Below are 24,679 nucleotides of genomic sequence, written 5' to 3'. Positions count from 1 at the left end.
TAACTCTTTATTTCGGCACAGATCATCCTAGGTGTTCTTTTAATGGGTGATATTCTTGCTAAATTATGGATGAGCTTGATAGTAAGACAAATGCCATTATCTGAGTTATTTATTCATGCGACGTCGTCTGTAACATACCCACACTAGTTTTTCTCAAACTTCAGTATTGATCAATTGCTTTAATCAGTTGTCCAGAGGGATGCTAAAAGACTCAGCAATCGCAGCTTGAGTACCAACATCTCTCTCTGGGTCTCTGCCAGACTAAGAGTGAAAACTGTGGCTATTTTCAAACTCTTGGTAACAAGAACACTGAGTAGAAGCGGCTGGATGGCTCCATACACTCACATGAGTGAATGTACATCCTCCCTCCAACGCCACACAAGGAAGGCATCACTTTGACAATCCCGTCATATTTTTGTTCACACATTTTGTTCAACTGTGATGTTAGTTGGAATGACTACAGGCATCCAGCTCTGCCCTCTCTTTTTTAAGCTGCGTTTTTTTTGTTTTGTTTTTTTTTTAATTTATTTATTTCTGGCTGTGTTGGGTCTTCGTTTCTGTGCGAGGGCTTTCTCTAGTTGCGGCAAGTGGGGGCCACTCGTCATCGCAGTGCGCGGGCCTCTCACTATCGCGGCCTCTCTTGCTGCGGAGCACAGGCTCCAGACGCGCAGGCTCAGTAGCTGTGGCTCACGGGCCCAGTTGCTCCGCGGCACGTGGGATCTTCCCAGACCAGGGCTCGAACCCGTGTCCCCTGCATTGGCAGGCAGGTTCTCAACCACTGCGCCACCAGAGAAGCCCTCGGCCCTCTCTTAATGATACCCACACATCTTTTCTGCCTTTGCTTTCAAACCAAGGCACAAACTCTGCTGGCTCCCCAGAAACACACGGCCAAGACCTCAGTAGACAGTCAGCATTCTGTCCAGAGGCAATTAAAGATGATATAGTTGGGGCTCTATTTTTATTTATACTGTGTAATGAGGCTCCAAATTAAAAAAAGTTATATCCTAATCTCCATTAATATAAGGAGTTGCAGTCTTGTGAGTGCAGTGGTCCATATTAGGCGACAAATTGATCATTTTTACACTTTCTTTCAGTGCCAAGATTCAGCATTTCCCAAGGACAAGTGCTGATGCAAATAGCAGGAGAGCTACCCCCTCCCTCCTTGTGCTACTGTGGAAGTGGGTTTCATTTGAGCAATAAGACCTGACAGATTGTGCATTTGTGGGCAATTTTGACACACCTTGGGTGGTATTAGAAAGCATACAGTCAAAGACGGGGGCTTGAACTTCCTAAGATGTGCAATCATGACCCTGAAATGCACAGTTGGGCTCCTCTTTACAATTGTGAGACGGAATACATTAAAATAATGAAAATAAGGAACAAAGACATAAGTGGAAATTGGTAGATTGGGGGTATGAAATCAATGTCAAACCATCATAAGTCTTTGTATTTGGATTTCTAAAGGCATTTCCAAATGGTCATCCCTTTACAAAGCTTCACCGCTTTCTCATGCACAATGAGACCGACTGTCTACGAAGAGCTTCTGACCTGTCTCTCTACATTTCTTAATGAAGTTGGTAAGACCTGGAAAGGTTTTGTTTGAGAAGAGGACTTTGCCAAGTGGGGTCTGCATTAGTTTTTAGACTTAGGCCAGAGGTCTGAATGGGACAGAGGCACTTGGGGAGGACAGAACCCCTTTGGGTCAGCAAAGCACAAAGGAGTAACTGCTGAGAAATTCAAGACAGTCTGTATAACGATGAGCTCTGTGGTAGGCTGAAAAATAGCCCCCCCCCCCAAATATCTACGCCTTAATTCCTGAAACCTGCGAATGTTACCTTACATGGCAAAAAAAGAGTCTTTGCAGCTGTGATTAAGTTAGGGATCTTGAGATAGAGAGATTATTCTGGATTGTCCGGTGGGCCCTACATGCAATCACGTTTCCTTATAAGAGGGAGGGTCTACACACACACACACACACACACACACACACACACACACAGGAGGGGATGTTACCACACGGCAGAGATTGCCGTGATGCACCCACAAGCAGCCCAGGAGCGCCCGACGCCTCTGAAAGCTGGAGGAACAAGGAAGCAATTCACCCCCAGAGCCTCAGGAAGGAGCTGGATTTCGACCCAGTGATAGTGACTTTGAACTTGTGGCCTTCAAGACCGTGAGAGAATACTTTTCTGTTGTTTTATGCCTCCCATTTTGTGGTAACTTGTTACAGCGGCCTCAGGAGACGGATCCAAGTCGCAGTGGGTTTGGGGCTTCTGGTCTTTGAGTCCCCTGTCCCCCCCCCCCCCATGTCCCATGCCTATTCTTCAAGGTTACATTATGGAGTTATTTCTAGATAATACTCTATTTTCAAAGAACTCAAAAGACTAAAATGTCTTGATTCCCACTCAGCTGCTGTCTTCCTGCTACAGTTTTCTGAGGGAACCTCAGAGCCAGGTTCAAAGCCTCCCAAATACTCCTTTTATAAGCCCAAGCCTCTCCTCACCCTGTTACCCCAACCCACACGGCCACAGTTCTCCTTCCCTTTCCAGACCCGAGGGTCTTCCTTGAGGTTCCTACCCAGGAGCCTCCTCCCCCTTCAAATAACCTGTATCTATTTTAACCCTTCTGTGCCATTTGCCCCAGAGATATCCGGTTCTGTAGCCATCTCCCTGTGAGGGCATAACCCCATGGAGGAAGAAAGAGCCTCTGTAGCCTCCGAGGGGCCTGGACCAGCTTCACACCCTGAGGGACAGGACTTCTCTGAGTACATTTTCCTTGACTGTAGAGCGTGAGAACCGTGCAGAGGCAGGTGGGCAGGCCGTGTGTCCCCCCAGGCCTGGAGTCTGGACCATCTTACATGATGAGGAAGGGAGAGCTCGGGCAGCTCTACAGGTCAAAACGTAAGACATCGGCCCCAGTACTTTCAAGGTGCCAAGCAGGAGATGCTAAGGGTCAAGACCATGGGGAAGGTGAAGGATTGCGGGGAGGTGGGGCTGTACTAAGAGGGTTCTGACCTGTGTGTGCAGAGCTGGGGAGCCCACAGTTTGTGCCACTGGAACAGGCCACCTAGAGAAATGAGGTCCGCAAGGCCATGAACGAATAGACATTAGTGAACACATGCACTGTTGCATGGATGGGGGTAGCGCACACTTGGCCACGTCTGTCCACCTGCGTCACATCTACCCAGGAGAGTCACAGCCACCAAGTACAGAGCCCGTTAGCTTTCCACTTACTTAGAGGTCAGGGGCCGAGGCAGGACTGTGCTGTCCTGGGGACTGTCTGCAGGGCCCTCAGTCCCGCCCAGGCAATTCCGTAGACAAATCACTTGCTTATTTCACTCACAACCGTTACGTATTGTCACAACAGTTCAATACAGGCTCATTTCATAAACTGTCCTCCCAGTGTAATCAGGGATGACAGTTCACGGACTCCGGCAGCCACCTGCACTCTGAATTCCCACAGAATTAATCCGGCTCATCTCAGAGCACTCCCGTATGTGTCAGTTATAAGAAAGAATTATCCTTCTCCCTCCTCTATTTGGCACGCGTTCCAAGACCCTGAAGAGCCCGTTGGATTTTTGGGTATCAGAATTCTGATTCCCATTGGATGGAAAAAAAGAGTTGGCTGGACTTGCTACCCTCAGAGCTGGCACTCAGACTTGGCTGTTGGGAGGCACTGCCCCTAGTCAGGACTCAACAAACTATTGAAGATCTAGGAAAAATCTCTTTCTCCCCAGGAACACTTCCCCTGAAGGTGTTTGTTTCACATACAATTTAGTAGTCTCCGGGGGGCCGAAAGGAAAAAAGAGATTTTTGCGTATTTGTTTATTTTTTTAAGCCTATGATGAAAGAAAACCCACAAATAACTGGGGTATCAATTGAAATTTTTTTTTTAGGTATAAATCTCTCCTTCACATGTAGGTGACAACTGGGGCAGTTCTAGAATAAAACTATTTAAAAAAAAAAAGAAAACTATTGATAAATAATAACATTCATGATGATTATAATATCTGATAATTATTGAGGCTTGGCTCTGTGTCAAAGATTCAGACGCCCTTGCTTCATTCTTGCAACAGGCATGTAAGATTGGTAGTGATGCTATTGTTCATCCCAGGTTTACAGATGAAGAAACTGAGGTCAGGGAGGTTAAGACACTTGCCAAGGTCACACACAGCTAGGTAGTGATGGAGCTGGGGCCAGAGCCCAGCAGTCTGTCTCAGAGCACGTGCTTGTTGGGATACACAGGGTAGAAAGCTCTATACTTTTGTAGCAGGTATAAATCTTAGTTTATACAGTCTGGTGGTTTCCCATCCATCAATCACCTTCACATCATCTCTAAGTCATTTTCCCCCTGGGCTGGAGGAAAGAAAGGCTGAGCCACTGCTGGGGCTTCCTCATCACCACCTTCAGCGTGTCTGAACAGGGTCTTGGGGATCTGATGATGAGACCTCGGGTGGCCAAGTTTCCTCCGTCTGCCTGGTGGCACATGGTCCCAGGGCACGGGATGAGCTCTGCTCTGCAGCTTCTATGCGAAGCTTGGGGCCGCGAGTCTTGGGGGCATCACCTGCCCACCTCCCCTGAGGCCCCGTGTCAGCCTCAAGATGGTGCCCAGAGCAGGGAGCAAGCCCTCACCTGCCTGAACTGGGGAGATCTGAGTTGCTCAGAGGGAGATCACCTCCCTCCTTCCCTCCTTCCCCCCCGCCTTATCTCCCTGGAAGATGCATATAGACACTCTCTCCTGAGTCACTGCACTTCTCAATGGCTGTAGAATTTTGACAATTTTTGCTTTCTTCCCTGCTGCAAATCCCCAGCAGGCACTGCTCTTGATATCTGCTCAAACTGGTGAAGAAGGTAAGGGCAGAATACAGAGTGAAAACTTCAGCAAATATCGCAAAATACACTCCTGCTGCATCTCCCCTCACTTACGTTCACACTTGTGCGTTGGCCTCACCGCTGGCCCTAGCTCTCACACGCACACAATCATTCCCATGTGGGCATAGTTTCCCATTCTTTTGATCTTTAATACCACTTTCTTCTCCTATCAGGTGAGGCTTATATTATCTAGGCTTTGTCTCTGACAATAAAGATGCTGTTATGAAAATACATTAAATGTTCCTTGATTAAAATTCCCAACAAGTTGTACATCAGAGCTGATGTCCTAGAGGTAGTGGTTGGTGCATAGGTGACCAACGTTTTCTATATGTCAATTCATACCCACAGTACTTCTTAAATGTCTTATAATTTGTATTTTAATTTATAATTATCTTGGAAGATCTGATTCTTTGGAATTCGCAATTAAACTATTCCAGTTATTCGAATCTTTAGAAAGATTATTAAAGGAATATTTAAGTGTCTCATTTTATGAAAATTAGGAACACTGGGCTATAATTAAATATAGTTATTCAGAAAGTTGGGGAGAAAACCTCTAGGGAAGATACAGTATTTACTGTCCATATTGGTTTCAATATTGCCACGTGTGGGGCTTTTTGAAAAATATATTGTTTCTATTTTATCTTGTGTTTCTCTACCAGGTATAAAGCCCTAGGCTGTCAATGCATACAGGACATATGTGGGGACGCTTTCTGAGTAGACCTCATCTTCAGCGATCATTTTATTTCCACAGTTTAGTGCCTCCTTACGAGAATAGAGCACTCCATAATTTTTTCTGAAAATTCTATCAGTCTTGATCCAGTGTGCGGGGTGATAAATGACGGGAGGTTGGTCACAGAGGAGAAGGAAGGAATGAATCATGCTGTCTCCTAGTAACCAGTCAGTAAAGAGCTTCCAGCACGTATGTTAAACTGTTCAACCCCAAAGCACACTTACCTTTGGTATCATCTTTAGACAGGCAGTCCTAATCTATATCTGTGCTCTCAGCCTTCTTTCAAAACTTCCAAGAAAACAGAAAAAAATGGGATCCAGTATGCATATGCTTACCACCTCCTCCCAAACCCAAATGAAGCATACCTACCCAGAGAGTCCTTTCCCCAAGGGCAAGAGTTCCTTGCCCTTGATTTGCTTTTCTGTATGTTGCTTGTTATGTTGTTTTGAAGCAGTTTTTACTATGTATTCTTTTTTGTTTACAGGAACGTTCCTCTACGTACTGATACTTGGTTCCATAATTCAGAGCAAAGGTCGGCAAGGATCGGCAAAATTTCAGAATAGAAAGCTGCAGAAAAGTATCTCTCTTATGCATCCCATCAACTAAAGATTGAATCTTAAATTTATTAAGGTTATGGAAAACATCAGCTCTCCTTAAATGACAGGTAAGAAGGAGGAGAATTAAGCATATTAACCGTATTCTCACCGTTTCCTCCAATCTTTAAGGATGGGAGTTCTCAGGAAAACAAGAGGGTTAGTGCTGGAGCTTGGAACCCAGCGATATAAAGGGCTGCTGCAAAACATCTTAGAAGAACCTCTACCGTGTGGTTGCAAGTCTCTGAATAAAACCATCAGTTCTATAAAGGTAGGATTTATTCTGGTTCCTGTTTTCTTCAAAACTCTATGCAGAGTAAGTGTGCAGGCAATGTTTGCTGCACAAATATACTTCCACTTTAGGCAAAAAGAATAGGCAATCCTTAGAAAAAAAGGACTAACAAGAATGTTTGGGGTTATTCTTAGGGACTGTCTTAGGGTTATTTAGAGGCAGCTCTGGGATTTTCCCAAGAAAGCTTTTGGCTTTTGGGAAAGTTGTCCCCAAAGTTAGGCTGTCTTGTAAATAAGCTACAAGGATACACACATAGGGAATATAGCCGATATTTTATAATAGCTATAAATGGAATACAACACTTAAAATTGTGAATCCCTATGTTGTACATCTGAAAATAAATATAAATATTGTATGTATACAATATAAACATTGCACATCAACTATATCTCTCAACAAATAAATAAATAATGAAATAAATGGGAAAAGAAAGTTAGGCTCTCTTGGATAAACTGAACCTCAATCCTTCTTAAAGGCATCTCTTTACATTGAAAATGTAAGCTTCATTTATTAACGGGGAAGAGTCCTAAGGTGGCCGAGAACTTTGATGAAGGTCATACAGAAGGGTGAGTGGTGGCGCTGGAGGCTGATGTCAATGTCATCGTATTTCCTCCTCTAGATGGACCTATCTTATTCCAAGCTTCAGAAGGTAATGATAAGGTTGTTGGCTTCTAATTCTTATTACCGGTATAAGAAATTAAATCTAAACTAATAGGGATGCACTGTATAGCAAAGAGAACTCTACTCAATACTCTGTAATGGCCTATATGGGAAAAGAATCTAAAAAAGAGTGCATATATGTATATGCATAACAGATTCACTTTGCTGTACACTTGAAACTAACACAACATTGTAAATTAACTCTACCCCAATAAAATTTTTTTAAAAAGAAATTAAATCTATATGGAAGAAAATGTTTTGCTCGGTCTAATTTGGTCTTTTTATTAATAAAGTAGCCGCCTAGTTGAGCACTTATTTCACATTTCAAACATAACATGAGTTTTTCATAAATGATCTTTTTAATCCTCCCCAAAATTCCATAAGATGGGTCTTTTCTCTACATTCATCACCTGAGTCTTGGAGAGGCAAAGCAATTCACCTAGTGTCACGAAACTAAGATACAGAGCTGAGATTTGAACCCAAGCTTTGCTGATCCTGGAGCTGACCTGTTTAACCACTCCGCTACATAGTTTCCCTTCTGGAAGCCTCAAGCCTGAAACAGGTTGAAAATAAATTTTAGTGTTTAGTAATCTAGTTAGAGAGTAGTTGTAGAATTATACGACAATCATAAAATTGTAGCTATGCTAGGAATATCAGAAAGCATTTAATCTTGTGGTTTTCAGACTAGTTTCCAGATTGCTCAGAGGTACTCAGAGCTGCCCAAGGGGAGGAAGGGGTGGAGGGCAGGGGAAGGCCGAGGGCCAGAGCTCCAGATTTTCAATCCCCTTTTCCAAACGCAAAAACTTCCCTCTCCTTTTTTACATTAGAGTTCGACACAAGATTTCATTTAGGGGAAAATAAGAGATTTACCATTCTGAAAAAAATGAGTGACAATCGCTGAGCTAGTGATCGTGACAATCTTTCATTTTATAGGTGAAAAGACAGAGAGCTAAACAGTCATTTAGCCAAAGCCACTCTGTTAAAATTATAGCATCTCTGAGACAGAAGCACCCTTGAGGGTCATCCAGTCCAAACTTCCGCCAGCATTGGCCTCCCCTAAACTATGTTCAGTGGCCACACTGGGCCCCAAGCCTCTGTTACTGAGAGCTTATGGTCTACAGAGTCTCTCCATCTTTCCAGTCCTTAGAAAACATTTCCTTATAAGAAGCTAAAATCTGCCCTTCCATATCCCTAGGAGCCAAGTAGAAGAATTAAAGTCATTTTTCCACATGACAACACTTCAGGTATTGGAAGACACCTAACATGTCCCCACTGGGTCTGTCATCTCCAGGGACAACATCTCCATTTCCGTGTCTGTTCCTCAGACTACATGGATTCTGTCAAGTCTGGTTGCCCTGCTTCAGAAAGGTGTCAGTTTGTTTATATTCCCTTTAATGATTCGAGTGGCGAATTGCACATAATACTTCAATAATATTTTAATTTGTTCATTAAGTCTTCTTTGAAACTTCCACTCTTTACACAATATCTTCTTAACTCCTTCAAGTTGGGTGAGGATTGATAGGCAAGAGAAATAACGTGGAGATACTATTATCTACAGGCTGGGTTCACCCACACAGACAAAAATTCATGCCCACCTTTCCCCTCTGTTTCTTCTCTTTCTTTCTTTCTTTTTTTTTTTTTTGCATTCATTTTTTAAAATTTTGAGATACTTAAGAGATTCACATGAACCTGTAAGAAATAATGCAGGGAACAATTCATGTGCCATTTTCCCCCCAATGATAACACCTTTTAAAACTATAGCACACCATCACAACCAGATTATTGACATTGATACAGTCAAGGTAAAGAACAGTTCCATCACCAAAGGAACTGTGCCCTTTGATAGCCACTCTCACTTTTCTCTTGCCCCAGTTCACTCCTTAACTCCTGACAACCACTGATATGCTATCCATTTCTATAATTTTGTTATTTCAAAAATAATATATAAATAGAATCACGCTGTGTGTAACCTTTTCTTAAAAAAAATTTTATCGGAGTATAGTTGATTTACAATGTTGTGTTAGTTTCAGGTGTATTCCCTTCTGTTTTTTTTTTTTTTTTTAATTTTTTATTTTGTTTTATTTTTATTTATGGCTGTGTTGGGTCTTCATTTCTGTGCGAGGGCTTTCTCCAGTTGCGGCAAGTGGGGGCCACTCTTCATCGCGGTGCGCGGGCCTCTCACTATCGCGGCCCCTCCCGTTGCGGAGCACAGGCTCCAGACGCGCAGGCTCAGCAATTGTGGCTCACGGGCTTAGTCGCTCCGCGGCATGTGGGATCTTCCCAGACCAGGGCTCGAACCCGTGTCCCCTGCATTGGCAGGCAGACTCTCAACCACTGCGCCACCAGGGAAGCCCCTCCCTTCTGTTTCTTAAAAGGAATTCCTGACACCAAAGTAACCCTGGTGGCTTTGTGTTCCTTCCTAAGGCAAACCTTTACTCTTTGCCATTAACTATACGCAGAAGGATTTATACCTTTGAAACAAATAATCAGCTGACTACGGGGCTGTGTTGAGTCAGATTTAGATCACTCTGCTTAAGCCACATCCATGATGGCAGCTATCCTGTCCACGTAATAGTTGCCAAGATCAAGCCACAGAAAGTTCATTTGAGAGCATGAACCAATTTTAAGTATCTTGACAGATATACTTGCAAGTGGGATGATAAAGGAGAAAATAATTATAATACACAGAAAACATGTTTTGAATTTTATAAAAGGCATTATAATCGGCCCTCACATAGCTCTGCTAAGGGAGGGAACGTATATACGTAATCTCAAACAGCAAGCAAAAGGCCATTAAACCCTAGGTCTGAAGTGTATTGGGATTTATATTTTCAAAGCAATAGCAAATTACCTTTCTAATAATAGATGGTTTTATTAAATATTAAAAGTGGTTAGTGTTTCCTTGAGTTCATCCTGACTTGTCCTGATACATCCTGAGTGGCAGGGGAGTCAACCTGAAATGGAACATTTCCTAGAAATAATCCACCAAAGAGTAATCCATACATGGATTTAGAGATGATTATATTCTACAGTTACTGCTATTTTTGAGCTGCTCTAAGTGGTTTACTGTTCATTGCTTTTCATTCAAGGAATTAAATGTGCTTTATGTGTATCATCTTGTTTACTGTCACCACTGCCCTGGTAAATATAATGAGCTCTATTTGTATTTGGGGAAAATGAAGGTTTAGGATTGTTAAGGAGCAATATTTCAGGAGAGGAAAAGTGCAAACCTCACAGAGAATATTCAACAAGATTTAGAATTCTTGAGTATTTCAGTTGGAGAAGACTCAAGGATCAACTACTCAACCCCGTCATTTTAAAGATGAAGACAGGGTTTTCCCTGGAGGTCCAGTGGTTAGGACTCCACACTTTCACTGCCGAGGGTGTGGGTTCAATCCCTGGTCAGGGAACTAAGATCCTGCAAGCTGCGTGGTGTGGCCAAAAAATAAAAAATCAAAACAATAAAGATGAAGACAGTGATGGTAGAACCACTTCAATGTTCTATGTGGTGAACTTCAATATTTTTCCATTTCATTTCCATTTCCTGAGTGTGAAATGAGAATACTTACATTAGCTTTTTTCTAATAATAGGATTCTCATAATCATTGATGGGAGTGTGCCAAGATGAATGGAAATGTCTGTCCGTCTGACATCTTGCTAATGGGCAGTGTGGCCCCCAGCCTGTTGGGCTGGGGATAGAAGCCTGGACCCCACCTCATCTATGACACTAACCCTGCTTTCAGCAAACAGCTCTCAGACATACGTTTGGATCTCAGCGTCTGCATCTCTAAAATTAGGGGTTGGACTAAATCTTATAAATGTTCTTAGAGCTCTAATGCACCACGATTCTCACTTTCTTTATATAATTTTTTTCGAATGCATAATATATACGTACGTCAAAGAGATGTAAATTCATAGACACTATAAAGAGAGGAGGGAAGCAGAAATTTTAAATGGAAGATCACATTATATTTGACTATATTTCAAAGGTAAGTGATCTCTAAAGAGAAAGATGTTGATTTGATATATTTTTTTAACATTGCACTTGCTAATAGACAATAAATTCTGAAGCGACTGGTTCCTCTTAGGGTATGTTTATTATCTTCATAAGGTTTTGGGAGTCTGTGTTTTCAAATAAGCATCAAATTCTCTTAGTTTAATATGTTGTGGCTACCCTTTTTCATGAGAGTGTTTCAACACATCGACTCCTGCAAGTCAGGGAAGAAAAGGGGGTGGGGTGGTATATCTCTCCGGATGAGTCTCTTTTGGTTTGCTTGGAGCCTGTCGGTAGCTGTAATTCTCAGCTGGCAATACCACCTCATTCCTCTTGTAACCGATTATGTCATCACAAACAGAGATTTATGAGCCCCGACTCTAAAGAAACAGAAGGCAGGATGAATTATGAGAAGTTCCAGGTCTGCAAACACTTTCTTCAATAATTAGCCTAAGGTGGGGAGGAGGGAGAAATTAACCTCACTAAACTCCCATTTTACACAACCCAAGTAATACTCTGCTAGCATCTGACTGAGCACAGAAATTCATCTTAGGTGATCCAGTTTAAAACCCATTTGTAAATTCAGTCTGAAGGGCTTCAAGTGAAAAGGATGAAGGGCTGGCAAATGCATAGCAGGGAGCAGGCTGCCTCTCCGTAGAACAGCCTGGATGGCTTAATAGGGCCTCTCCAGCCCTGACGGATGGGTCTCTGAGATGGCCCACAGGTACATGGGAAATGGTTTTGTGTTCCAAGAGGGAAAAGGTGAGTTCATCACCACTGATACAAGCTTCTGTGCTTTCCCAGTGCAAACAGAAAAACCAACGTGCAGACGCAGTGGTGTGCTCATAACCCCTCATTGTGGCAGCGTGTTTGCAGGCCACTGAACGTAAGGACTGCACCCTTTTACTTAGTGTGCCTTTACTCGTGGACATTCCATTAGCTGTAAAAAGGCAACCTAATATTCAACGCATGGTGTATTTGTCCCCTCTCATAAAGGAGAAGGTATCTTGGGAAAAAGGCAATAGGAATCTATTAATCTACCAATGAATATCTATTGTGTATCCACCATTTGAGAGAGATTATTATGAGACCTGGTAAGAAATAATAACTAAAAAATATAGAGAGTAGGTCCAGCTCTCAGGAATCTTCCAGTTTTTCACAGAAGTAGAACAAACAATCCTAAAATTTGTCTGGAACCATAAAAGACCCCAAAAAGCCAAAGTAATCTTGAGAAAGAACAAAGCTGGCAGCATCATGCTGCTAGATTCCAAATTATATTACAAAGCCATAGTAATCAAAGCAGTATAGTGTTGGCATTAAAATAGACACATACGTTAATGGAACAGGGTGGAGAGCTCAGAAATTAACCCATATATATGTGGTCGATTAATTTTGACAAAGCAGCCAAGAATATACAATGGAAAAAGGACAACCACATGCAAAAGCAAGAAACTGGACCACAGCCTTACACCATACACAAAAACTCACTCAAAATGGATTAAAGACTCGAATGTAAGACCTGAAACCATGAAACTCCTAGAAGAAAATACAAGCAGGAAACGCCTTGACATTGGTTTGGTGATGGTTTTTTGGATTTGACAACAAAACAAAAGCAATGAAAGTAAAAATAAACACATGGGACTCATCAAACTAAAAAGCTTTTGCACAACAAAGGAAACCATCAACAAAATGAAAAGGCAACCTACTGAAAGAAGGAGAAAATATTTGCAAATCATATACGTGATAAGGAGTTAACATCCGAAATATATAAAGAACTCAAACAGCTCAATACCAAAAACCCCAAACAATCCCATTAAAAATGGGCAGAGAATCTAACATACCACCTGTTTTTCCAAAGAAGACGTACTAATGGCTATTTGAAACATGAAAAGATGCTCAACATCACTAATCATTGGGAAAATGCAAATCAAAACCACAATAAGATATCACCTCACACCTGTCAGAATGGCTATTATCAAAAAGACAAGAAATAACAAGTGTTGGTGAGGATGTGGGGAAAAGGGAACACTTGTGTGCTTTTGGTAGGAATGTAAGCTGGTGCAGCCACTGTGGAAAACAGTATGGTGGTTCCTCAAAAAACTAGAAAAAGAACAACTGTATGATGCAGCAATTCACTCCTGGGTATTTACCATAAGAAACTGAAAACACTAACTCAAAAAGATATATACACCACCGTGGTTATTGCAGCATTATTTACAATAGCCAAGATATGGAAACAACCTAAATGTCCATTGATGGATGAATGGATAAAGAAAATGTGGCATAAAAATTCAATGGAATATTATTCAGGCATAAAAGAATTAAATCCTGTCATTTGTGACAACATGGATGGATCTTGAGGGCATTATGCTAAATGCAATAAGTCAGACAGAGAAAGACAAATACCATATGATCCTCTCATATATGTAGAATCTAAAAACAAAAGCCAAAACAAGAACAAAAACCTAAGCTCACAGATTCAGAGATTCAAATTGGTGGTTGCCAGAGACAGGAGTGAGGGCTGGGCGAAATGGGTGAAGAGGGTTGAGAAGTACAGACTTCCAGTTATAAAATAAATAAGTCATGGAGATGTAACGTCCAGCATGGAGACTATAGTTAATAACACTGCACTGCATATTTGAAAGTTGTTAAGGAAGTAAATCTTAAAAGTTCCTCATAAAAAAATATCCTGTAACTATGTATCGTGATGAATGTTTACAAGACTTATTGTGGTGATCATTTCTCAATGTATACAAATGTTGAATCATTATTTTGTACATCTGGAACTAATATAATGTTGTGTGTCAATTTTACCTGAATAAAAATAAAAGGGATCTTCCATTCTAGCTCGGGAGGTAGGACACATGCACACCAGTAGAACCAGTAATATAGGCAAAGTGTGGCGAGTCAATGGGAGTGATGGAGACGGGAAGACAGACGGGAGCTCAAAGGGGAAAAGAGCCTGAAGGCTGTAGGAATCAAGATATGCTTCCAGAAATTGCCTTTGAAAGAAATGATCCTCGTAGGTGGATGAAAGTGAAAGCCTGCAGGGAGCTGTAAGTAGGATTTCAGACTCACCAGGAAGAGAAACAGTGAGAGAGACTGAAGCAAGTGGAAAGCAAGAGAGCAAGCAAGGTGGTTTCTTGGGAGAGCCACTTAAGAGAAAGGTATTGGGGAGAGAATAAGGGAACATTCCAAGATGACATTGGAGAAGATACTGAGAAAAGAGAAAGGAGATGAATACTTATTAAGCACCTACTATATACCAGCCACTGTGCTAGGCACTCTACATATGTTATCTCTTTTAATTCTCAGAAAGTTCACAGGACCAAAATCATTGCTCTCATTTTACTGATGAGACACTAAGGTTCAGAGGCACTGAACCTTAAGTAAATGGAGTCAGGAGTGAACCCCAGTTCTTCTGACTTCAAACCCCAGCTTTTTCTACTATTCTCTTCCATGTTCCTATATCTAAAGAGGTGCAGTTTCATCATCTGTCAAAATAGGGCACTATACTAGAAAAGCTCTAAGGAGCATTTTAGCTTCAAAGAACTATAAGCATCATTCTAAATAGAGAAGGAGAGACTTCCCTGGTGGTCCAGTGGTTAAGACTTCGCCTTCCAATGCAGGGGGTGTGGGTTCGATCCCTGGTCGGGGAGCTAAGATCCCCTATGTCTCGCGGCCAAAAAAAAGTAAAACAGAAGCAATATTATAACAAATTCAATAAAGACTTTAAAAATGGTCCATATTAAAAAAAAAAAAAAAAAATCTTAAAAATAAATAAATAAATAAATAAATAGAGAAAGGAAAAGCAAGCAGAAACATTACTCCAGGGAAAAGTGGGAAGATGGAGAGCTGCATGGAGGTCTGGAAGACAATGTTGCTGAGGAATTCTGACTCACAATAAATTCACTCAGACTCTCTTCCTTGCCACCTTCCTTGTCCTTGTCTCTAACTAAGTAGGGGCTGAGAAGTCCAAGCCAGTCAGAAGTATCTCGGAGAGAGATACCTGGGAGGTGCCTGCCCCCATCAACCATAAAGGTTCATGCAGAAACAAGGTGGGTAAACATCTCAGGATCGCCTCAAGAGGAAGACCTTTTCTTGCCTGCCTGGATCTACTGCCAACGTCTACCTCACGGCCTCCCAGAACTGGTGGGACTCAACGGCCTTCCAAACAGACATGGCCAGAAGTCACCAGGGCCTTGTTTCAAGCATCTTTCACTCCCCAGAAGACGACTAGAAAGAATAAGCAATTCTTTTTTTTTTTTTGGTTTAAACAACAAACATTTATTACTTTTTTTTTTTCACACACACACACTGTATTTTATTTTTACAAGAGATAAATAGACTGACACCAAGCATTGTACATGGATGACCACAACAAAAGCAACAATGATTGCAATTACCAAACATGAAACACACTCATACTATGTCATAATATTGACATTCAGTCCAGTAATCCTCCACTGTAACAGCTCCTTTACTTTGCAGTGAAAATTGATTTGTATAGAATAAGCAATTCTAATGAGAGACATATTGAGGACAGACAGGTGTGAAATGGAGAGTGACGTGTGAATCTTGAACGTATAAGGAAAAGAGGGGTGTAGTAAAGAAAGCATCCCAGGAATCCCAGACAAAGTGTAAAACAACAAAAAAGGATACACCTATAAACTTCTATAAATGTGTCAAAAATGACCAATTTGTTCACTGTGAAAGTGGAGAGAGCTGGAAGTGAGAGCTAGAGGTAATCAGGGTGATACTAACGCAGTGACAGACTGCTCCCTGTGACAAGGGCAATCCTCACATTTCTCAGGCAGGGTTGAAGACGAGTTGTGTGTCTGCATAGACTTTGTCTATGTGCCCTGAGAAACTTCTGGCTACTGGAGCAACAAGAACTGAAGAATTTCCTCTGTAGCCCTGGGCCATTCTCCGCTCCACTTGTCACATCTGTAATTTTTTTTTTAAATGTCTGAATTCTGTGGAGAGGGAAACCTAGAAAAATCCAGGAATGCAAGCTACTCAAGGTTCTCGCTCTCATGGTGCTGAGTCGGAGCACTCAAGTCTCTGAAAAGGGTGCATGGAAATATTGAGAATAATAAATCACGATGAAGGATGAATCCATAATTTAGCCTCTAAATGCCTTAAACTACTGGGGCAAATGAAACTCCAGACAACAGTTCTTCGCCTGACAGGGGCTCAGGGCTGTATTTGTTTCCTCAGATCCCTCCAGTAACTTTGGAAGTTGGGTACTAATGGCTGAGTTTGCAGTGAGACGGAAGCATTCACCAGGACCCACCTGGATATAATGAACTCTTTGAGGATGTGGCCTCAATTCATCAGTGTGAATACATCCAGGAAACACCCTGGAGCAAATTTCTTTCTTTTTTACTTTTTCCTTAATGGACATTTGCTTTGTCAGACTTGCATTTCAGTGGAGTTATAAATATAGAAATGAAATATTGATGACTTGTCTCAACTCATCCACAACTTGTGTGAGATCACACACTGCAGAGCTGCAGAGACTGAGGGGGTGGAAGATGCCAGCGCTTTCAGGAACTGAACTCTCTTGAATGGCTCTTTGGCTGAAATTCATTTTCAAAAAGCATTTTCTCACTGGATTATTTCGAGAACCAGAAGTAAGGTTTAGGATAGACTTTTTCCCATGAAAATTAGGGCCTTGTTGTCTTGCAAATCTTTTCCTTCCCACCCACAGAGCTGGTCAACCTCCATTCATTTGGGCACCACAGGCATGCAGAATAATGGTGGTTGCCCAGACGGTGGCTGGGAGAGGCCCACTGCCACCCAGGCATCAACACAGCTCTCAGCCGGGAATAGCAAGCAAGCAGTAAAAGGATAACTCGAACTTGTTTTGATTCCAGGCAGAATGCAAATAACACATTCCCTAGATGTTAGGTCAAAACAACCACCAACCTAAACAAAGCAAGAGAAAGAAGTTTCACAAGAGCAAGCAGCTACTGATTCCCCCAGACTTGTTCTTGGGCAGAAACTCTATTAGTTTTGTATGGGTAAGGCTGGTGGATGCCACCTTAACCAAGTTATAAAAACCAGTATTTGGACAAATTGACATCAAGAGACTCCTGATATGATTCCTTGAGAAGGACACAACATTACTTTTGTGGTATTCCTGCCACAAATTCATAAGCAGAATCCAAGCATAAGGAAATATCAGCAAACCCAAATTGAGGATGTTTTACAAAATAATGGACTTGCATTCTTCAAAAGGTCAAGGTCAAGGAAGACAAAGAAAGGGCTTAGAAGCTGTTACCGATTAAAGATACTAAAGAGACACAAAACCTAAATGAAATGCATAATCTTGAATTGCAAATTGGAATATGGATTGTGGAACAGACAGTGGCATTATGTCAATATTAAATTACTTGACTTTGATAATTGTACTATGATTATGTAGAATGTTCCCTATTCTTAGGGAACACACAATGAAGTAGTTACAGAGCAAGCATGATGTCTTCAGCTTAATTTTCAATGATTCAGGGAAAAAAATCTACCTATCTAGAGAGCGAGAAGAGAGAGAATAAGATAGCAGATGGGACAAAGTGTACAAAATTAGGAAGTCTGGGTCAACAGTATAAGGGAGTATCTTGTACTATATTTTTGCAAGTTTTGTAGAAGCTTGAAAATATAGCAAAAGTTAAAATTTCCAAACAGTGTCCCCAGGATTGAATCTGTCAGCGTCAGGGCTATAATTATTAGCTTTTCCTTCAAGAATAAGACTTAAAAACCCACCAGCAAGTTTCCAGTTCCTCTGAGATGGAGGAAGCACTCTCCATCCTGTCTTGTCATGTGGCAGAATGCACAGAGCAGCTGTTTGAGGACTCTGAAAAGTCAAAAGCAGCTGACACATTGGGGAATATGTCTAAAATTGAATTACCACTGAACTGGTGGAGAGTCTACCATTTTGTCCATCTTTTGGCATATTCTCTGACCTGAACTCCATGCAGCCTGAAACCTGGAAGTGGGCCTCAGGACCAGACACAGAGAGCTCCAGAAGAAGACCTCCAGTTCTGTCTCCAGGAACCTGAAGGGGAGCTCTTAACTCTCAGAGAAAGCAGGGAAATCCTGTTATTCTTTTTATCTTCTTTGTTTTTAGTTTTTTCTCTGTTTCCTCATAACCTAGCCCCAGAGCTGTTCTGTGTTTGCACTGGTGGTGGTGGTGATGGGTTTGTGCAAGAATATAAAACTCTGAGGCAGGAGACTGCGATCCCAAGAGGGTGGGCCAGCTTGATTGCATTTTTCTTCTCTCTGCCTTCCTGATAGAGTGAGCTGCCACTTTCTGGCTTGAAGACTGAAAAGGAGAGCCCCAGGGAACTGGAAAGTCCCAAGGTGGTCATGGAGAGGAAGAAGCTTAGGAAAACAGCCTTGTAAAGTTGTCTGTGAACTCCTTGGTTCCCACTTGAGCAGCTCATGTCTGGATCTACACCTACACAGCAGAGGCAGGTAGACCTTGAGATCTGAACTGTGGGATAGACCACCACCCCTGCCCCAGACTGGCCTCTAGGTGGTACACATGGGTGACAGTCTGAGTAGCCCTGCAGAGGTTTGGAAAACCAAACTGACATTGGAATGAAAACTCAAATAAGAATAGTCATAACTAATCAGATCAAATTTTTTGTCTGCTGAATCAAAAACATCAAAATTCTCCATAGAATTTTATCAAGATTCACAGCCCTATCTTATTCATAATGCTCAGGATAAAATTCAAAATTATGTGACATAGAAAGAACCAGGAAAATATCAACTCACATGGCAAAAGATAATCAACAGATGCCCCAAAAATGAGATGACACAGATTCTGGTTTCTCTGGCAAAGACTTCAAAGTAGCTACCATAAAAATGCTTGAGCAAGCAATCACAAATATTCTTAAAACAAAGTTAAAATAGAAAGTATCATCAAAGAAAGAGAAGGTATAAAGGACCACATGGAAATGTTAGAACTGTCAAATACAATAACCAAAATAAAAAATTCACTAGATGGCTCAATTGCAGAATGGACATGACAGAGTAAAAATTCAGTGCACTCAATGATGGAAGAATAGATATTATCCCACCTGAACAACAGAGAGAAAAAGATCAAAATTGAAAAATGATCAGGGGCCATGAAACAATTCCAAAAAGTCTTATGTGCATGTCATCAGAATTCCAGAAGGAGAAAATCAAGATTCAGAAAAAGCATCTGAATAAATAATGGCTAAAAACTTCCAAAATTTGGTGAAAGACATAAACATATAGATCCAAGAAACTCACTGAGCCCCAAACAAGATATAGCAAAAAAATTCTACACTCAACGTACATTATATTCAAACTGCTGAGAACTAAAGACAAAGAAAAAAACCAAAACAAAACAGGAAATTTAGCAGAGAAAAGTAATAAATTGCTCATAGGGGGACACCAATGCATATGACTGTAGTCATCAAAAACCTTGGAGGCCAGATTACAAAGGAAGAAATAAAACTATTTTTACTCTCAGTTGATATGGTTATTTTTTTTTTGGCCATGCCACATGGCATGCGGGATCTTAGCTTCCTGAACTAAGGGAACTTAGGTCCCCGACCAGGGATCGAACCTATGCCCCCTGCAGTGGAAGAAATTAGTTCAAACTGGATGATAGACCTAAAAGTAAAATGTAAAACCAGAAGATATTTAGAGGAAAACATAGGAGAAAACGTTTAAGATCTGAAGCTAGGCAAAGAGTTTTTGCACAAGACCACAAAACTGGGTCCATCCAATAAAAACTTGATAACTGGACTTTGTCAAAATTAAATATATTTACTCTGTGCACAGAATTCAACTATAAGAAAACAAACAACCCAATATTAAGAATGAGAAAAATACTTAGGCACTTCATCAAAGAAGATATAGGGAAGGCAAATAAGCACATAAAAACGTGCTCCACATCAATAATCATTAGGGAGATGCAAATTAAAAGCACAATAAACTAGCATTCTATACCGATTAGAATGTCTAAAATAATACCAAGTCCTGGCAAGGATACTGAGCTACTGGAACTCTCATACACTGCTTGTGGGAAGATGGTCCAGCTGCTCTGGAAAACACTTTGGCGATTTCTATAAAATAAACGTATACTTGCCATATAGTCCAGCAATCCACCTCTAAGTATTTTACCCAAGAGAAATGAAATCATGTTCATACAAGACCTGTACACAGATTTTACAGCATTTCTGTTCATAATTGCCATGTGCCAGCAACAACTCAAATTTCCTTCAACATGTTAGTGGATAAACTACAGTACATCCATACAATGGAATATTACTCAACATAGCAGGAATGAAGTATTGATACATACAACCACTTTGATGAATATTAAAGGCATTACCCTGAGAGAAAGAAGCCCATCTTAAAGATTACATACAGTATTACTCCCTTGGTATAATATTCTTGCAAAGACAAACTAGTTACAGAGACTATATCAGTCGTTGACAGAGGTTGGAGCAGCGTAGGGTGTGACTACAAATGACTGTACGAGGGAGTTGGGGAACTACTCTGTTTCCTGATTGTTGTGGGGCTTATGTGATTCTTTTCTTTTTTAATTGAAGTATAGTTGATTTACAATGGTGTGTTAGTTTCCAGTGTACAGCAAAGTGATTCAAATAAATATATATATTCTTTTTCAGATTCTTTTTCCTTAGAGGTTATTACAAACTATTGAGTATTCCCTGTACTATATAGTAGGTCCTTGTTGTTTATCTATTTTGTATATGGTAGTGTGTATCTGTTAATCCCAAACTCCTAATTTATCCCTCTGCTGCTTTCCCCTTTGGTAACCATAAGATTGTTTTTTATGTCTGTGAGTCTATTTCTGTTTTGTAAAAAATTCATTTGTATTATTTTTTTAGATTCCACATATTCGTGATATCAAATGATATTTGTCTTTCTCTGTCTGACTTACTTCACTTAGTATGATAATCTCTAGGTTCATCCATGTTGCTGCAAATGGCATTATTTCATTCTTTTTTAGGGCTGAGTAATATTTCATTGTATCTTCTTTATCCATTCATCTACTGATGGACACTTAGGTTGCTTCCATGACCTGGCTATTGTAAATAGTGCTGCAATGAACATTGGGGTGCATGTATCTTCTCGATTAGAGTTTTCATCTTTTCCAGATATATGCCCAAGAGTGGGATTGCTGGATCATATGGTAACTCTATTTTTAGTTTTTTAAGGAACCTCCATACTAGGGCATACATGATTCTTACATGTGCTCAAATTCATAGAACTATACACAAAAATGCCAATTTTGTTGTACATATTTTAAAATTAAATTAAAATTTAAATATCAACTATAATTTACTTAAGAATAAATTTAGCTTCTAAATGGAAAGAGAACATTTAAAAGAACCACCGACTAAGGATTGGCATTATGATATAGGTGCAATTCATTTTTATTGTCATATTGCTTTAGGCAGCTTGGCAAAACACATCCATCAGCAGGAATTCAGTCATTTTGGAATTCAATAACTGCCACCACTATTCAGTCTCCTGCTGGAAACAATCAACTTAACAGCTTGTGAAGGAGGAATCTATCTTGCTCTGCTATCGTGGGTATTCTGCTGGCTTGGGGTATGGATTCCTGCAGAAGAGAGGGCTTCCTCAGGTATAGAGACTGGAGATGTTTCAAATGGAGGTAGGTGATGAGGGTGGGGCGTTGTCAAGGAGGACCAGCTGCCAAGTTTCCAACAAGATGGTGTAATCTTAATGAGTATCATACATAATCGTACAGAGTATGGATGCTCACGCTTTTGAGGTCAGAGATTTGATCTCGTCATTGCTTCCGAGGTGACTGGATGCAGAGGGTGTAGTGAAGATCCTTCATAGCCTCTATATACCCTTACAATTGTGAGCTGACACCCTTTCTTAGAATCATCCAACTCCCCTTGCCAGATTCATGCTCAGCAAGCGGCCTTCTGGTAGTTCACTCATTTATTCATTCATTCACTATACATTTCTCGAACACCATCACTGTGACAAATATCACACTCGGTGCTGGGCATACAAAGATAAATAATGCATATGCACTGCTTCGAGCAGCTCATAGATTTTGCTGCAGGGTAGAGAGTGTGATGGCCAGCTGACAGGTATTCCAGACCCTGTGGCAATGATTTTCCACATTGTGATTTAACAAGATAAGGTTAGGTGCAGTCAGTCATTCTCTTGTGAATTTGCTTGACCAAAACCATTTCCTCGAATTTTACTACACTAAGAAAAATATTATAAAACCCCAAGATGGGAGCCCAAACCGATTATTCCAATGAGGAATTGCCCACCTGTGAGATTCCAGCCTGTATCGCAACACTAATGATCCACCTTAGAACCCAAAGTTACATTTATCCTCAATCCACACTCAGCAATTTTACTCCAACTCTGATTTCTCCTTGTTTACTACATTATACCATCTGTAATACAACATGCCATCCTCAGCAGGCTGCAACTGAAGCTAGGAACTGAGCTTCAGGCACGCTTGTATTCTATTGCCCCACCCCAACCTCAGCAGCTAGTTCAGTGCTTTGAAAATGATCCTGCAAATGAATTGCAATTTATGTTTATGTGAAAGAGCAGAGTGAGAGAGGAAGAAAGAGAGAGAGAGAGAAAAGAAAGAGAGGCTTAAGCCACTTGGAATTTGAAGTTTAAATGCCTCTTAAGTAAAGCATATTTTTAATAGAGTAGTACAAGACATACACTTTTCAACGGAAAAAAAAATGGGCTCTAATTTTGCCTGCGACTCGTTAGCTATGTTATCTTTATAAGGTAATTATCATCCCCAGCCTTGGTTTTCTCAACCATAAAATGAAATGATTGGGTTAAAGGATTTCTAAATCATTCCAGTACCCGTTGATTCCAGTATTTCTCAAGACAAAATCCTCCCTTCAGATCCTTCTCTGTTTTTGTTTTGTAATTTGTTTCCCATTTCCTCTTGACACTTAAAAGGACTTTGTGAAAACTACTAGTTTTCCTAGTACATTTCCTACAAACATCATATCATATATGTTTCCTATTAGGGCTTCTGACATTCCACATGTTTTTCAAAGGTAATTGGAAATACTGGAGACAATTTAAGGGTCATTATTGGGTTAGCCAAGAAAATAGCTAATGATGACTTTAGCTACCAGACTATCCAGCCGATCATAGAACCCATTAGCTCAATTACGTAAATCAAATAGGAAAAAACATTTAGACTTAAAAAGCCACCCACCGCTACCTACTATTTGCCTTCAAGCTACTATTTCATGGTGAATTCAAATTGTTCCTTCTATGAAAAAAAAAAATGACCAGATCATCTGATTTAGCAGATATAGTGATGCAAGATCACTTAGCATATATAATCATGAACCAAAAATTACATCACACAGCAATTTTAAGAAAACGGGTAAGACTAGACCTTCTGTGTAAATAGGACATGAGCCTCTCTTCAGTGGTTTATTTCCCTGTACTGGGGCAGGTGCGTGCGGGAAGCAGTTTGTGGTCTTTGCTTCCCTTAAGGAAATTCTTTCAATCCTGGAATGGTCTGTAGGTTCAGATTTGTGGGAAGGCAAGGGACTGGCTTTGAGATGAACATTTATGACCGTAAACGTCCTAATTCTAGCAGTTTGCAGCATGTAGATACTGAGCAGTCACGTAAGCTTTCAAAGACAAGCCCTCCAGATAATGCTAACTTGAACTTGCAGTTTTTTTATTACACAAGTGGGCAGGTCACAGGATGTTCGAAGTGAGTCATAGGGAGAAAAGAATACCACAGCTCATATTATTTTATATTCATTAAGTGTGGTAATTATGTTCAGACTATTATGCTGTTGCTGGAGAGAGTTGGTCCATCGAGTGAAGGTTCGAAAATGATGTAGTGCATATTTCATCCAATTATAAATTCAGCAACTGATGTAATCCATGATGTGCTGGCAAAGGCTTGACAACTGGCTTCTCACCATGGATTTCATGGTGTAGAGCATGGTGAAGACCCTCCCCTCAGGGTGGGTGGATATCAAGCTACTGATATGATGTCATCTGACTTGCACAACTGCTGAAAATTCAACAATCGGCTCTAGCGGTTGGGAACAAACAGCTCCAGCACACTTCTGGATGTGACCTAAGCTAAGGAATAAGGAAAAGGATGGCCTACATGTAATTGGAACTCCAAGACGTTTATTTCTTAGACGACACACCTAAATGCTTATGTATTTCCAACCTTCATCCCAAATTGGCAGAGGGTATTGGGTCACTTTTTCAGAAGACCCCTGTGAAGGAGCCCTTTGGAAAAAGGCTGGGATCGGGAAATCTACATTCTAAATATCAGCTGTGCCTCATCTGCTGTGTGACCACGGGCAAGTCATTCCATTTCGCTGGGTGTCATACACAAAATAAACAGATTGCATATGGGGAAGGCGTAAGTTCTCTTCCATTTCTGCTGCTCTATATGCAAGTTAGTCCAAACTCAAATCCAGTGCAGATCATCAAACTGGGTGTCAATAGCCACGTAGGTCCTGAACT

This window comes from Eschrichtius robustus, chromosome 1 (genome assembly GCF_028021215.1).
Source record: "Eschrichtius robustus isolate mEscRob2 chromosome 1, mEscRob2.pri, whole genome shotgun sequence".
Taxonomy (NCBI): domain Eukaryota; kingdom Metazoa; phylum Chordata; class Mammalia; order Artiodactyla; family Eschrichtiidae; genus Eschrichtius; species Eschrichtius robustus.
This window is presented reverse-complemented; position numbering follows the sequence as displayed.